The sequence below is a fragment of the Topomyia yanbarensis genome, chromosome 1, assembly GCF_030247195.1.
Source record: "Topomyia yanbarensis strain Yona2022 chromosome 1, ASM3024719v1, whole genome shotgun sequence".
Lineage (NCBI taxonomy): Eukaryota > Metazoa > Arthropoda > Insecta > Diptera > Culicidae > Topomyia > Topomyia yanbarensis.
The window spans coordinates 209,697,368-209,713,500 of record NC_080670.1 but is presented as its reverse complement, the minus strand read 5'-3'; the positions used below and the strand labels follow the sequence as shown (position 1 = coordinate 209,713,500).

The window sequence follows — 16,133 nt, the reverse complement described above, 5'->3', positions numbered from 1 at the left end:
GCCCCATAACGGTGGTTTCGCTCCACGTGTTTTATGTGGTTGAGACGGCGAGTGGCGGGTGGGTGGAAACCAGCGCGAGAAGATTTATGCTAATTAGCAGGATTGGATGATATAAAATGATTAAAGCGCTAATACTAATCATTATGTTAAATATTTTCGTATTTCTTTATGACTACTGACTTTCGGGGTGCGGGTTTCGTCTTGTTCTCTGGGTGGCACCAGATGAAACGTAACAAAGTGTATAATAAAAGAGCTGTCAAAAACTGTAAGCGGTATTTGATGTGTGTGTGTGTGTGTGCTAAGAACCTGGCCAAATTTGTCACTTGGTTGTAATCCGAGCGAACGAGAACACCGTCGTCGGCGATTGATCTAAGTTGGCACTGACTGGGAAGTTTTTATGGACACACGGGGATAGGTGTGAATGGTGAAGCTGTCCATCAACTGGTTTATGAATCAATTATGAGAGGTGGGTATTTTGAATTCGAGCTGAATGAATCACATGGACTGTGTGGTGGAAAGGGAGAGAGGAGAGCGATTGAATGGCCTAGTTATCGGGGATCGCGCGCTTACTGTGGATAACACAATGAACTCATTCGCTTAGCATCTGTCAATAGTAGGCCGTGAGCTGCCTGAATACGGGGAAGAAGCTGGTGGGAAATTTGGTTGGGTAATAGTTCGGGAATTTGACCCAATATGGTTTCGATTTGGGACGAAATTTTTAACTATTTTGATGTCTAAAATGGCGCTAAGAAAAAATATTCGCTCGTTATTTGTTGATTGTGTAATGATGCCGGAACAAAGCTTCTGGACACAAAGAAGCGTCAAATGATTCTGACTATTGAAAGAAAAGAAATCATCATCTGCCTTCTGGAGTTGTATATTAGGGAGAAATACGCATGGTTGCGTCAGAGTGGAAGTAACAAAAGCTATACACAAAAGATACCACAATCAGAACATTCACCCTTTTTCCATTTGAACTTTTTGGTGACAGTAGACATGGTAGACAGGCCATGCATTTTAAAATTATAATTACATTCTGAATTCCACATCCTTAGAAAGTTTTCATTTTTCATTCGGTTCAGAATCGAAATTTTATTTATCCACAATAGTTGATAAATCGTACAGCTAAATCGGGTAGGTTACTATTCAATACTTTGATATTTTACGAGTAAATCATATTTTTTATACATGTCTTATCTCCATCAACGCTGCTTACTTACGGTACTGAAGAAGTCGATCGTATACAATAGATGACGACGAAAATTACAATATTTTCAAATAATAAGTCCAATACTAGCACTTCCTACGAGTATAGGGTAAAAACCATTTTTATGGGCGCTGGGCAAAAAAACTAAAACTTACGAATTTTCGTTTCGTCTTCGTCTCATCAGTATCTGGCACTGGCTTAGCACAAGATAGACGCTAAATACAATAGCGTAACATTAACAACATTATGAAGCAAGCAACTTGCCCAGACTGATTGTCCGGAAGCACGAAATTTCTGGATTGCTGACATCAGTATGGACGAGTTGTGATTGCTTCGCGAATAGAAGTTGTGTTACTGTGATGAGTATTGGGTAAACAAACCGATTTTACTAGTTCTAGTTAATAGTTAATATGGAACCTGGCAGATCAGATGAAAAAATTGTTGAGCTTTGCAAGTAATACTTGGGTGATTTCCATCATCTTCCTTCTGGTGATTAACATTCGGAGGTAATACGCATTGTTATGGCTGAGTGAAACAGGTACAGGGTGCCTGTTGTGTGCTGCTTGGGGAGAATGCAACAAAAATTTATCAGATGCTCCAATTTATTACAAGATCTCAATGCGGAAAGTGGTACAAATGCTTCAAGGTGGCTTAGGAGGAGATCATTTACGAGCCTCTTTCTGGGAACCCAACAAAAGCCCGAACCCATGAAAAAGTCCATCGCATGAGCAAAACTCTGAATTCGGCGGACCACAGTGTTTTTTACGCGAAAGACGTGCTATAAATTATTCTCGCATAAACAGTAAAGCGTAGAACATTGATGTCTTCTGGGAGATCTAGTTATAGTGATTAATCCCCCTTGAAGTGAGATATTTGCTACATTTTTTAAGAGCATGAAAACACGATGAAGTTTTCAACAATGTTTAAGAGCTTGTTTTGGCGAACATTTTTATCGAAGACCAAGATTCTCTATTTATAGTACTTTCGAAGTTATAGACCGTTGTTTGTGAATGACCCAGGCTTAAAAACTTTTTTTAACATTACTTCTTAAATATCAGAATGTTCCAGAAAGTTGTTCGTCTTGCCAGGATCCTTCCATAGAACATCGGTCTACATCTTGCGACTCCAAAGTTTTTTGGGTAGGTTTTGGTAAAATTAGCGAATATTTCAATAGTAATAATTTTTGAACGGGTAGGCAGTGCAAGTTGCAGTTGGAAGTGCTATATTAACTCTATGAAAATCAATGAATTTCACTTGTTGGTCGTTGTATCCAGTAGATTTTTAGATGATTTGAAAAAACTACTGTTTTTTTCAAGGAAATGTTCAATATCTTCAAAAATACTCTAGATGAAAAATTATGCTGTATTAAAAATGGTGTATTTTACGGGTTGGTCGCATTTAGTGGGACGCGGCTGTACAGCGGGATTAGTTACACTTTGGTGTTCAATACAGTGGTTGTTGATTATAAATATTGCTAGGCTCGCCCTCCTGTTCGCGAGTCTGAGCATTAAGCTTAATCCTAGTAACCAATAAGCATTAAAATGTAGCCCTATAACTGCTTTATATCTGCATATAAGGGTGACTACTACGTCAAGAACCGGTAGAAATACAGTGTTACATTGTTATAGTATTGGCTGTGTATTTGCTCTATAATAGCACTTAATGAGTATGTGAAGCATACATGCTTTAAAGATTCCTGAGGTATAACGCAGATCAGCTTTATATACATATTTAAAACAGCTTGATTGCTTTGTAAATGCTGAAATTATAGCTAATTTTTAGCCAATACAGTACAATTGCTTAATACTACTCATAGAAACTTGAGAAGTCTTAAGTTTTTAGAAGTCACTTTTATGCAGGTGCACCATGTACAAAATTCTGTACCGATAACCCTAAACTGTTCAGCCGAGAAAGAAAATTTTGTTGCGCTTAACCTTCCGGCAGTCCCGTCAATATCCTAAAGCTGCAAGACGTGTTCGTTCGAAATTCCGAACGTTTTGCACTCAGTGCCGTAAACAGCTTCCGGAAGGTTAACAACGTGAAAAACTCCCTACGACGCACGGTGGGGCAGGAAGCTACTTTCTATGATCACAACCACTGGTGCTCTGAAAGTGTCTTTTGTCAGTTTAGAGCCTTCGGTAAAGTATGGCTACGATCTAGATAATTTGGATATACTAAACTAATTCCAGTTTCTATTTTGGTATACATGTCAACATGAAACGCCTTTCTCCCGTAGACATTTACCCTATTCAAAATGAGGTCGATAAAGTAGAACTCGTTCCATCAGGTTTCAGCAGTTCTTTTTTCGTTCAGCCCACAACGATACACTATCCATTAGTCCAAATTGTCACCCAAAACAATAAGCCTCCATCCCAACATCTCACGAAGTGCAAAGAAGCAGTCAATTAGAAGAAAAACATACATTTTCGTGCGGCAAAATCGAAAATCGACCGAAATACAATTATCGGCGACCGAGCGCCATTTATTCCCCACCACTAGTTCCCGTTTCCGTGGGTGGGCGGCGGCACAGAAAATTGGCCACAAATTCCAACCGATACCATTGCAAAGCATTCCGTGTATAAAACTCGATCTCGTTAATTTTAACCACCACCACTACCACCCGAAGAGTTTGGTGGTAATCTCGACGGTGCAGCCAGTCGTTAAAGCATCGACGACGAGACATTAGCCGGGCCCGAAACGCTGGAGATACTTACTTACCCTGGAGGTTTGAAAAGCGAAAACTATTTGCGATGCAGTAATTAATCCGTTGCATTCTGGGGGTAAGATGTGGTGATTGAGATGGGGGAATAAAAGTTCTTTTTTACTACAGCTATTTCGGGCTGTGGGTTGGCGTCGGCAGTCCACAGGGGCGGGTAACGTCTCGACGTTCAGGTGTTGGTTGACTAATAAAATTAAATTAAAACGTCTAACGATGGGGATGTTTTCCTTATGGTAGTATTAGGTCAGAACGGGAAGGACGTCATTTGTGGTTTAGTTTTTTTGTGTGCCTTAAGAAGTTGGAGCTGGTAGAGTAATGAAATCTTGAAGGACGGTCGGACAGACGACAGTTCTAGATAGCTTCAGAAGGGTTAGATCTACAAAAATGATTTTTTTAGTGAAGTGCAGCACAGTCGAACAATGTTTCGATATCGCTATGTTGTCATCTATAATCAGAATTTCCGTGCTTGTGCGATATCATTCGTGAAAAGTTCTATAGTGAATACAAGTTAGCGTCTATGTAGTGGCCAAATCAGTCCGTCAGATACTGATGAGACGACCAAGTAAGATTCCATCACTTGAGTTCAAACTCATCAGTGACGTCCCTAACTGATCGGAAAGTTTCTATATCTTCTATGTGACGTAAATTCACGACTACTTAAATTGGGAGCTCTAGTGCCGCGGCCGGCTCTTGCTTGAGAGTGCTCAAGCTAACACTAATTTCACCAACGCACGTCGCAATTTGGTGCAACGCGAATTCTTCGAAGCTATATGAGCCGTGTCAAGTGCAATACATCCAAGGCGATTTGGTCTATCGGTGAGTCGGGAAGTTTTTTTTTACTGGACTATTTTCAAGTGATTGATTGATTGATGTCTCAATTCCTTTCGGTTTTGCAAATATGTCCGAGCAATATCGAATTACCTAGTAAGTGCAATAAAAATTATTGGACTTAATAAACGACAAAATTTTATATTCAAACAACACTTATTGTATCGTACCACCCGCTAAAGCACTTGCGGTTTTTAATGCCAATCAACACATCCTCAGTTTTATTCATTTCCTTATGACTTCCATTAAATTTTGATACCCCTGAACAACCCGCTTTATGTTTGTTCGTCCTAAAACCTATTAGCTGAACAAAAGCTTCAGAACCTTCCTTCATTCTTGCTAAGGACAAATTAAATCAGGTATCCCCGCAAGGAAGCAACATGGCACCGTTGTTGGTTATCGTTTGACCGAAATCGATCGAGTCTTAACGTAACATATTCCTTACGACGTCAACTGGTTGATTAACCTTTCGTAATCGTTTAAAATTACTGAATCGGGTTCCAGAAAGATGCTGAAACTGCGGACCGGAACAAACCACTACTAAAGGTTGAAAGATACGGCTACGGCTAGATAGTCCCAAACCTATTTAGTTCGGATTTTACATTTTACTGGCCTATTGTCAACCGATTCAAGTATCATTTGGTTGATGCATTTGAGCTGTTAAATTTATTCAAACAAGCTCGCATTATCTGGTACAAGTTGGTGCAACAAATATTCAGTTTGACCTTCCATGATATTTAACAGACTGAAATGAAAATTTAATATTCAAATCACACTTATCGTATATTATCGCCCCCTTAAGTCGTTACAGGTTTTAATGTACCAATCAATTAACACATCATTAGTTTAAGTTTTATACTGTTCCTTGGGATAGCTTTTAAATTTTTAATATTTCTTGTTATAACAGTTTACTATTAGTTCGCTCGAAAATTAATTTGCAAAGATTAAACGGGTGTCCTCTCTTGAAAGATAGTAGCCATAAGTAATCAATTCACATGTTGCTATCTCTGTATGAGAAACAAAATGGAAGGAAGATATTGTTAGGAACTGTAACTCGCCGTCTTGACGTAATAAATAATTAAATCTTGATTGCATGCAGTTGAATGACAGAAAAAACGCGGTTACTGGAGCCGGTTTATTGAAAGGTTAACGTCAAAAACATCCTGGGATGTAGTTCGACATATATTATTCTAACAAAAGCATATATTTGCCCGTATTCAGTCCCTATACGTCTTCACACCTCAGCAGTTTTCGATGATGACATGTTCTCTTGTCGTGCCACAACGTCCCGGGAAGTGTGCAAAACCTAAATAATTTATCCATCTTCCCGAAACTATTTCCATCACAGAATAAGTTTTCGTTTCTGTAGGCTCTCGGGATCGTTGACGCTGAGTTCTTAACTGGTAGATCACCTTTGAACTTATCAAAAGCTTGGCCAAAAACAGGAAGAAACCTTCCGGAGGACACTAATACCAACCATACGAGCGTAAATATGTTGTCTTTGGAACTACAGTGACAGTGAACAATGATGGTGCCGCAGTATAGGAGGAAAACCTGCTAGAGTTATTGTTCGGTTATTTCGCTATGATACATCGAATAAGTACATAGTTTTATAAATTCTTTTTTTTATTCCAGGATCGTATATTTAACCATTGACTAGGATTTCGGGTCAAACGAAAATTTCTGGATTTTTTTCCGTTTCTTGTGGAAGCACTGGAGGAAAGAGCTACTACGATGACTATTTATATGTACAATTCGTCAAAGTTAGCGTACAGGTATGTAGTTGTTCAATTACTGAAAAACCGAATTTTTAAAATATATCCGACAAAATGTAAATTGTTATCCTGATTTTATCTAAACTACAAATTGGTAAGTATTTCACATACCTTTTTAAATTCCATCTATCTTTAACAGTAAAATTGACACCTAATTAGCCAGGGTACCACCACTATCAACCGAATATCCTAAACATTCAATATTGCTTTTAATGTTCAAACCTTTTCAAGGTCATGTTACAAAATAACCAACGTACACAAGTGTAGAGTAGAGTGGTTCAACATGTGCCATTTCCCAGAACAGCACTTTTTGAGATCCTTTTGTGGTCTCAAATGACTGTAAATTTTAAGGGCGATTGGTTGTTTCACCGATTTGCACATTGTGTTGAAAGTTTGTCTGGAAATTTGTATGGAAAACACTACGCTTTTGCATATTCACCTGTTCCAATCGCTATTTCATTCAAACTGAAAAACCACCCCCATAAAGTGTTTCCAGAATGTGGTTAACAACTTTGGCGAAAACTGTAACTAGCTAAAAAAAATTATGAAAATGTTATTACGATTTTAATACGAATTAATCGCAGAAATTTATTAATTCTGACAACACTACAAATGTTCCAAATTCCTACGTTTCAATCCCTAATATTTCAGAGCATGATCATCGCAAAGACTTGGTGTCTTCGACAGAATTTTTCAAAACTTAGTTGGGAAGTCGAAAAACGGATTTAGTACACCTAACAGTGAGATTGAACTATCCTGATATCATTCATCACATTTTTATTGCATTTGGTCAAGTAATTTCCATTGTAAACAAGCAGTCATTCGTTCGAATCCCAATCCGAAATAATCTCTTGTGTCCAGTAGAAGTAATTGAAGTTTGAATTAGAATTATTAGGCTGTAAATTGTTTAGGTTCCATCTGGTGAATTGGTTTAAAGGTTATTTCAACCGTATAACATTTTCACTTCGCAGAATGAAACTAGCAAGTTACAGTTTTCTGCAAAGCTAGACTACTCTTTTGTTGCATTTCCAATTTGGGTGAAATAGCGATCTGTACCAGTGGACATGCAAAAAGCACATTTTCCCATACTAATTTCTATCCAAATTTTAGACACAATGCGCAAATCCGAGAAGCAACCAATCCCATAATTTGCACAGTCATTTGGGACCATAAAAAAAACTCAAAAAGAGCTATGCTCTCGAGCCAGTCTACTGTAGATAGCACAAACACTATGCGGATGCTCAGAAGCATATTTTTCAGAAAGGGTGCTTCAGCCGTTTTTCGCTGGTTGGACACTTCGGAACTGGAATGTTATTTTGCTGGACTCTCGCTAGTCCAACAAACTATTCACGTGTTTTGTCAACTTAGTTGATGACAATGGACAATGGTGAACCGCTTTATGCTTGACCAAAGATGATTAAAAGCGGTGTCATCCATTTGTCTGTAGTTCATCAGTATCAGTTTTCACTGGCGCTTCAAAGAAACAAGAAATAATTTAAGCAAGTGGATAACTTTGCTGTACATTTGAGTGCTGATTCGAATAACCAAATTCGACTTTATATACAAGACCTCGTTCTCAAAATATGCCCTTTTAAAGCGAAGAAAAATGGAGAAAATGTCCGAAAACAGTTTCGAAATTTTTCACTTTGGAGTTTTGTGTCTTCGAAGAAGTTTTATTCACAGCATAAAGCGTCGGATCTCCTGATAAAATAATGTCGAGCTATTCTCCTAGAGATTATTATGAATAAAACCATCCTCAAAAAATTAATTAGATTTTATATCTTCATCAAAGTTCCTATAAATGACATTTGAAACAACTTTACTGAAGACCCTAATACTGTATTCAAAGTATCCAGATAATTAAGGTTAATTTGATTCTAATATTACCGTAGATGATAACTATTATAGTTTTCGACATCTGTTGTCTTAATTAGCGAATTTAATTCCTTTATTGACTAGACGTAGAGGTCCAACCAACCGATCACACCTTCAATCGGCTGGCGTCACTTTACGACAAATGGAATTTTGAATGTGAGTTTAGATGAAGCTACATTGAATTGTATAAGAAGATGGAACAGCTCGCTTCCAGTTCTGAATCTGTCACTGATGCTCGATGCCGAAGTCCGAGAATATCCAAGTTTAAAAACTAAGTCTAAGTGGGAAATGATTCGATTATTGTGGAGTCTGTACCAGAAAATAATAACAGTTAAGTGAAAAAAATCACTGCAAGCATTCAGGGTGAAAAGTAGGTAAATCAAAGTTGAAAATATTGGGGATAAGTGATCCGCTTTCCTCGGATGTCTTCATTGACTTATTGAAACTTTTCAATAAGTAAATGAAGACATCCGAGAAAAATGGGTCACTCATTCCCATTATATTCAAGGGATTCTGATTCATATTTCGGAACTTATTGTAGAGTTGTTATTCACGCCAACGAATGCAGGCATGCAGATGGGAAAATTTACAGTAGTATACTATTCCCCCGGTGCAAGTGATCGACGCCTTTTAGGACTTGCCTTGATTTAAGAAAACTAAATGTAATTACGGGCGATTACAAAATCAATGTGCTCAGCGATCAAAACTTGAATTAATTGAATCAGTTAGCTGATTTTTTGTGGGACTTACCCGTTGCCAATTTTTTTGTAGGTTTCCTAAAATATTAATTGATTTGAATTATTTAGAGAATTCAAAAAATCTGAAGAACATAAAGTCTGAATCTATTTGGAGTACGATCCTAATGGTCATACTTTGAATGACTGATTTATTATTAGATGACAACGAAAAAAAATATTTTTGTTGTTGACGTATGAGAAAAAAAGGAAAATTTATACATTTGTTTTAACGGATTGTGCAAAAAAAACTGCAAGAACCCAATCCAAACTGGATTGTTAGCACCGCTGCTGAGGGTTATGGTCACAACATTAATTGTTCGTAATTGTGAATCTGCTTATATTAATTTTCAAGAACTCTCGGTCTCCTTAAATAGTCTGTACTGTGATATAATAGTGCCTCCTTGTACGTCGCAGATCACTTGGGTACGATACCCAATCCCGCACGTAGGATTAGAAATTTTTAAAAACCCGAAAAAAGAAGTAAATGACACTTAAGTTAAATCCTCGTAATCAGTTCGCTTGTCACTTGCTACTAGTTCAATAATTTCACTACCTCACCTACCAATCGGATATAACATCTTAAATAAATAAATAAATCACAGATAATGACTACCTTAGGATAAATAAATCACTAGCAGCCTTTTGTTATAAAATTAACGGAACTCTGCAAAATTTTCATGATATTTAGTCTTCTTTAAAATCGAAGTGTTAATTTTAACACCACGTTCTACGTTTTGAAAGTTTTCAAACCAACAAATTCGCAACCGATTTTCAGCTGATAAATTTTCAAACAAAAGAAAACAGCTCCCAAATTTTCTTACTATTTATAAATTTATAAAAGACTCACGGCTTCGTGAAGCTAACGCGTCCTGTGCCGCACCAGATAAATGAATTAAATAAAAAGATCTTCCAAACGGTCCGGTACTCACCTAATCTTCGCTAAAATAATCTCCACTCAATGGCTCAATGGTCCGCCGAAACCACCGAGAGAACCGATCTCTGTCTGTATGTGTCCAGGTTTCGAAATAAAAAAAAAACTCAACGCGAAACTGCGAAATTTTGTTCTTTTTTTTTTGTTGAGCAAGCAAAGAAAAACAGCAACTGATTACCGCACTTTAAAACCTTCGTTCGTTCTCACCAAACAGTAAAACTCTTCCGCTAATCACCAGTATTTCTTTTTCTGCTTTCGGTTAATTCTTGAAAAAAAAATTTTTTCCTCGTTTAAATGCACTATTTTAATCCGATTATTGTGTTTTTCCGCTTTCCGCTATTTTTTCTCGCTAATCCTGAAAACAAAAATATTTAGTTGAAGTATCCTTGTCAAGTTCCACAGCACATATGCAAAAGCCACCGCCTGCTAGTCACGATTTTGTGTTTCTGTTTAAAATTAAAAAAATCCCGAGCAGGGCGGCTTTTTTTTTCGAAAAAAAAAAATCACTATGAAAATTCTTAAGATTTTTTTTCGCCCGATTTTATCGGTTGCTTGGGATTATTGTTAAGTTAGTAACTGTCGCTAGAGGCCACACACCACACACCGAGAGTCGTCCACCAGGGTGGGAGGACTAAACTGCACGCACTTGCACACACTTTGACCACTGAACTGAAACTGACTGAGCTGAGTCGAGCCGAGCTGGGAAGCTCCAGCACAGGCACCACCACCGGCTGGAGGAGGCGACGGCGGCGGCGGCGGTGGCTGTGGCGGTGGCAGCGGCGGCGCACACAGGGGGATGATGGTCTCTTGTATGTGATGATTACACGCTGATGATGGCTATGATGATGATCACGACGACGACGACGACTGCTGCGACGATGACGACGACGACGACGGTGCTGATGATGCTTGACCACCACCGGAGGAACAGCAGAAGAGACTAAACACCGGGACCGGACTGGCTCGGCTGACGTTCACGACCAAACTAAGAGAGGGCGCACAGATCTTCTTCACCACCTTCCCGAAATAGGGAGAGATATGTACGAAAAAATCTTTTTTTTTTCGCTGTTCCTCCTGTCTTCCTCTATGTGTGTTGCAATTTCTTGGTATGTTCCGTCGTCCACACACGCTCGGTGTATCTCTCTCTTTCTATCTTTCTCCAGCTTTTAGTACTCCCGAAGGGGGGGCCAACTCTAGCACTACTGTCCCATTCGGACCGAAAAATCACCGAAAAAAATCACTGATTCTCAAAAAACAGTTCTCAGTCCTGATTGTCACCAAACAAAAAAAAAATCACTATTTTCAAAAAAACCTAAAAAATTATTACTTGTCGGTCCTACGAACCCGCGCGCAACCTCACCAACAAAAAAAAATAAATCGAAGAAGATGGGCTCTCGCCTCCGATTTGCTCGCGCGGTGGTTCGTCTTCTTCGGTTCAAGTGTTTTATTCTACTAATGCTGTTTATCTGCTGCTGCCCGCTTAAAAGAAGAAAAACTAGCGGGCTCTCCTCTCGGTCCGGGGCCCGACCGCGACAACTCCACACACCGTACAACTTTGGCTGTGTATATTTTCTTCTGCTGTTGCTGGTTGCTACCACCGTCGTCGTCACCACCTCACCGCCGGTCACTCTCGATTTACACTGTCCCCCCTTCCACCCCCCCCCCCACCTGGTCCAGTTCGGCCCAGCTCGAACGGTTCTCCTGCGGGGAGCAGCGCATAGATATGCAAGAAGGCACAGGTTGCCTCCTGAACTCTACGGTGACTAAATAAGAAAAAAAAACAGCAAAAAAAAGCGCGCCGCGAGCAATGCGATATAGAGAGAGAGAGAGTGAGAGGGATGAATACCGCGAGAGCGAGTGAACCCAGTATCGAGATATATTATTCCGTTCGCAGCTTCCCGGTGCTGGTAGAGTATCCTGCCTGCGGCAGTGATGACCATTGTGGAAGGAAAAGCTGCCCTAGGTCACACGGATATCGAAACGGATCGGGATGGGTATGCTTGCAGGACTGGGGACTTCATGGTTTCAGTTTGGGCGAGAAGTCCTCGAAATTTTCGACCAGTCTTATCGCTTGCCACCGATGCCATTTCGGGATCGTTGTCGATCGAACTCTGAGATTCGTGGTGAGTTCGAGATCGGTTGGGGTATAATTTTTCTGTAGGATTTCTCAAAGTTGTCGATGCGTTGCTGTTGGTGACTGTAATGCTAGTAGAAGCAGGGCGGTGTTAGACTTAAGGCGGAATCTCTTTGAGCTGGCGCAATGAACTTGATCGGAAGGGTTGATGCTACTGCCAATTTTCAGCGGTGTTTTGGTCATAATAACGATTATAAGGATTTAATGCTGGGTGCAGACATTCGTAGCAGTCTTTATAAAATTATGGTATAAAACAATGTTCACAAAGATAAAAAACCGATGGATCCATAAACAGAGTCATGTATGCGTAATCCGAAGGAGTGTATACAGAGCCGTAGCATGGTCTTTTGGTGCCCTTGGCAGAGTCTCAGTTGTGTGCCCCTTTGGTGTTTACTTTGGCTTTCTTTTTCAGTTCGACCTTTAAATAATAATTTGTGTACATGGAAATAGCCCACCTACTCCCTACTTAATTCATGTTTTTGACTGTCGTTCATGTCATGTAAATACCAGCCACAAATCTTTTACTATATATATAGGAAATCAGTTGACGCTAGGTGTTTGAAGCCGATGGAGGGAGCATCTATTCAGACGACTGTATATTAGAGGGCCAACGGCATGTATGGAAAGCAGGTGATCATCGAATTTAATAACCGGACGCACTTCAACAAACAAGTTTAGCTCAATCGATGTTGCACAAAACTGCCAAAGTGCAAAAATTTCTACCCGTGAGAAAACACAAAAGGATCCTTAGAATATTCAAAACTTGAATTCGAAACTTTTATGCTAAATGGCTTGGGATGTAATGAAACCTCGAGGTATACTGCCACACTGAATTTTGTTTCAAGATAGCCTTCATGAAGCTTGAAAAACTCTGGAATTGAGTTGATATTGAGATTTGAAAAGGCTGCTTTTAATTTATTTTCTTTGCTAAATGTCTTAGAACTGCATGAAACCACAGCTCTTGTATCTTCTAATAAAAAAACAAATGACGTTACTGGCGACAACATTTTCATGAGGAACTATCGCGTTTACATTCCCGCTCACAAAGTTGAGATCGATGGTGTAGTTATCGATTCGAGCATGGCATGCGTGGATCTATTGAAGGACGGGATTGTCTGTTTCAATGATCCCTTTGACTGACAATCAGACCGGACCATCAAACTAGTGTCGTGTGACCTTTTGGCGAGACTGTCCTGCGTCTTCTTCGACAAGGATCGTCCGCATCATCGATGGTTTGTTGGTCCTGCGCGTCATGCATGCAGTATTGGCACTAATTACAAGCAAATGAGTCTTCGTAACAATATTTTTTCTCCCTAAATATCTCTAAATATACCAGCAAGAAAAAACACTTCCACAAATCCGATGCAAACAGCAACTGATCAATTCAGAAGAAACAAAGAGCTTCCAACGCTTCCAGGAACATCAAAAGCCATGTGACATTTCAACCAGAGATTTAACTTAGTGCAAGATTGGTTAGTCCTAGGTTGGGAACCGGCAACTTTGTGATATTACGGAACTCCTCCCGGCATCGGGGAGACTTAAATTTTCATGGTACGGGTTATCTTTTCGATGATAATTGATCTAGCTTACTCTACGATCTTTGCTATAACTTTTAAAAGGCGACCTGCTTTACTGACCATGAACACATTTTCGTTCCCCTTGTTCCAATGAAACTGAGAAAACGAGTTTGTAATATTTTTCGCTATTTTTGTTGAAATTTGAAGTCTTTGTCTTGTTTGTTGTTTATTCTGGACTAACAGGACCGTACCGTAGTCTTCTGACGCCTTTGGTAGAGTCTCAGTTATGCGCCTTTTTGCTGTCTGCTTTGGCTTTCTTTTTCAGTTCGACTTTCAAACGTATAATTTTGTGTAAACCTGGGAATGATACTCCTATCCTGACTAATTTCATGACTTAACCTCACTTATTTAAAAAAAAAAAACAGACCAAGATTTTAGCGGCCTTGGCGGGGGCCAACCTAGCCAACCGCACGTTACGACTCTGCTAACTTTATCCATTCAAAAATCAGTAGTTTGTTTAATTTTATTCGTTTAGTTATTAATAGTCGTCAAATGGTGAATACGTCTCATTTTAACAAGCTCCTATTTCATGCCTCCCCGTGCGTCTATTGATGACATTTAATTTATAGACCGGTGTCGACTGGGCCCTACCGCCTTCTTCAGTAGTAGCAAAATTAGCGCGGAGTACGTGCGAAAGTGGGCGCTTTAACCCAACCGTAAGCATAACAAAAGACCTGACGCAGATGTCAGTTATGTGGGATGGCGGACAGGTTATGCAGGCCCAACAAGCCGCCTTAAAAACACCATGCAAAGACCAGCCGAGAAGAAAATACGGATCGGAACAATCGGCAAAGATTGGAAACTTGAAGCGGTCGCTTGGCTGCTCCGGGCCGAATCCTACACGATGAGCTACAAACTCGCATCTTTGCTTGGCGGGACAGAAGGGGTTTGGAAAAGCGGACATCGAGCGGCTACCTTCTACCAAAGCGGCGGAACGACAAACGAGGTTTGAAGCAGCTCTATAGTGCTGGGTACGACGCGCCAATGCGTGATCAAGTGGCGGGCGTTCAACGAAAGGATGCCTGTATTGAAGATTAAAGGCCGTTTCTTCAACTGCAGCTTCATCAAGGTACATTGCCCTCACGAAGCCAGGCCCTACAACGAGAAAGATGAATTTTATGCACAGCTGGAACGTCTCTATAGCGGCAACCCGGGATGAGATTTTCAGTTCGTTATTGGTGACATGAATGCTCAGATAGGTCGCGAACAAATGTATAAATTGGTGATGAAATCTGATGATCTGTAAACCGTTACAAATGACCACTTTGCAGAGTCCCGAGAAATGATAGTTCGAAGCACCTTCTTCCCCCGCAATGTGCCACAAACCTTGTAGAGATACTAATACCTTCGCACAAACAAATGTGAGGCGATCGATAGATGGAAGCAGTATTATGACAAACATCTGAATGTTGAAGAAGTAGATGACACTGGATCTACCTAAGATTCAAGAGGAGATCGAACGGTTGAGAAATATTGAGGCCGTGTGAGCTGATCAAACACGCAGGAGGGGGAATTGGCTAGAGCAGCGGTTCTCAACCTTTTTCATATCACGGACCACTTCTAAATCACCCTGGGTTGTTGCGGACCCCTACAGCTTAACATCAGTTTATATATTTTTGTTATGTTTGACACGACTCAATGCGTTAGCATAACTTAGCCGTGGAGTTTTCATATTTTTACATTATGTAAAATAAAAGAATAACACAAAGTTACTGCGAATTAGAGGGTCTTGTGTGTGCTGTTTTGTCTTGGCGGTGATGCATTAGCTGGGGAGCCAGCCTTCTCTAGCGTAATCGTTCATGTCCATGTCTTGATCGGTACAACTTTTATGATGTTCGTAGTTCTTCTTTCTTACTTGCTATTGCGGGTCGCTGTTTTATATACGTCCTTATTGGCATTTATTGTGCTGGTTGTTGGTTTGGAGACACTAGTTGGGACAGGAAGTAGGTTTCGATATACAAAGTGCATGGCCAATTGATTGTGTCTTATTTACTGTTGAAAACTGTTTTTGGTGTTGGTTGTAGTAGGTTAATTTTTCTTAGCGGCTTCGAAGCATTGTTTTCTGTAATGTACCGTCTGGTTACAAAACTGGCACGTAGGAAGCTGACCAGACTAGGTGAACAGCGGTATTTGTTCAACGCAAACACGAAAGTCGTTGTTAATGCCAATTTTTTTCTCAAGTAGCGTTTGTAACGGTTTCTACTTCTCCGTATTTCGACATAAATCTTGTGATCTGGTCTAATGCACGGCGCTAGGTCGTGTACGGGCACTTCAATTTTATAGTTATCCATATATTCAAGATCTTGGTTTTAACGTCGCCATATACAATGCCGTGTTGCATGTTGTTCTT

General features: G+C 39.9%; 1 protein-coding gene across 7 annotated transcripts in view; it reads right to left on the bottom strand.

Annotated features, from left to right (window-relative positions):
• The window catches only part of LOC131690554 (titin homolog), a 163,426-nt gene that overhangs the window by 100,076 nt on the left and 47,217 nt on the right, over positions 1–16,133 (bottom strand). The window contains exons 1-2 of one of the 7 annotated variants that reach the window (XM_058976433.1): positions 11,400–11,531; positions 10,071–10,427 (exon numbers count right to left, since the gene is read on the bottom strand). The exons of 1 other annotated variant lie outside the window; for it this stretch is intronic. The gene's annotated coding sequence lies outside the window, so the exon portion shown is untranslated. Of the gene's footprint in view, positions 1–10,070; positions 10,428–10,669; positions 10,828–10,896; positions 11,040–11,399; positions 11,532–16,133 lie in introns of those variants that run through there. 5 more of the 7 variants (XM_058976468.1, XM_058976451.1, XM_058976425.1 and 2 more) reach the window with 5 other exon arrangements.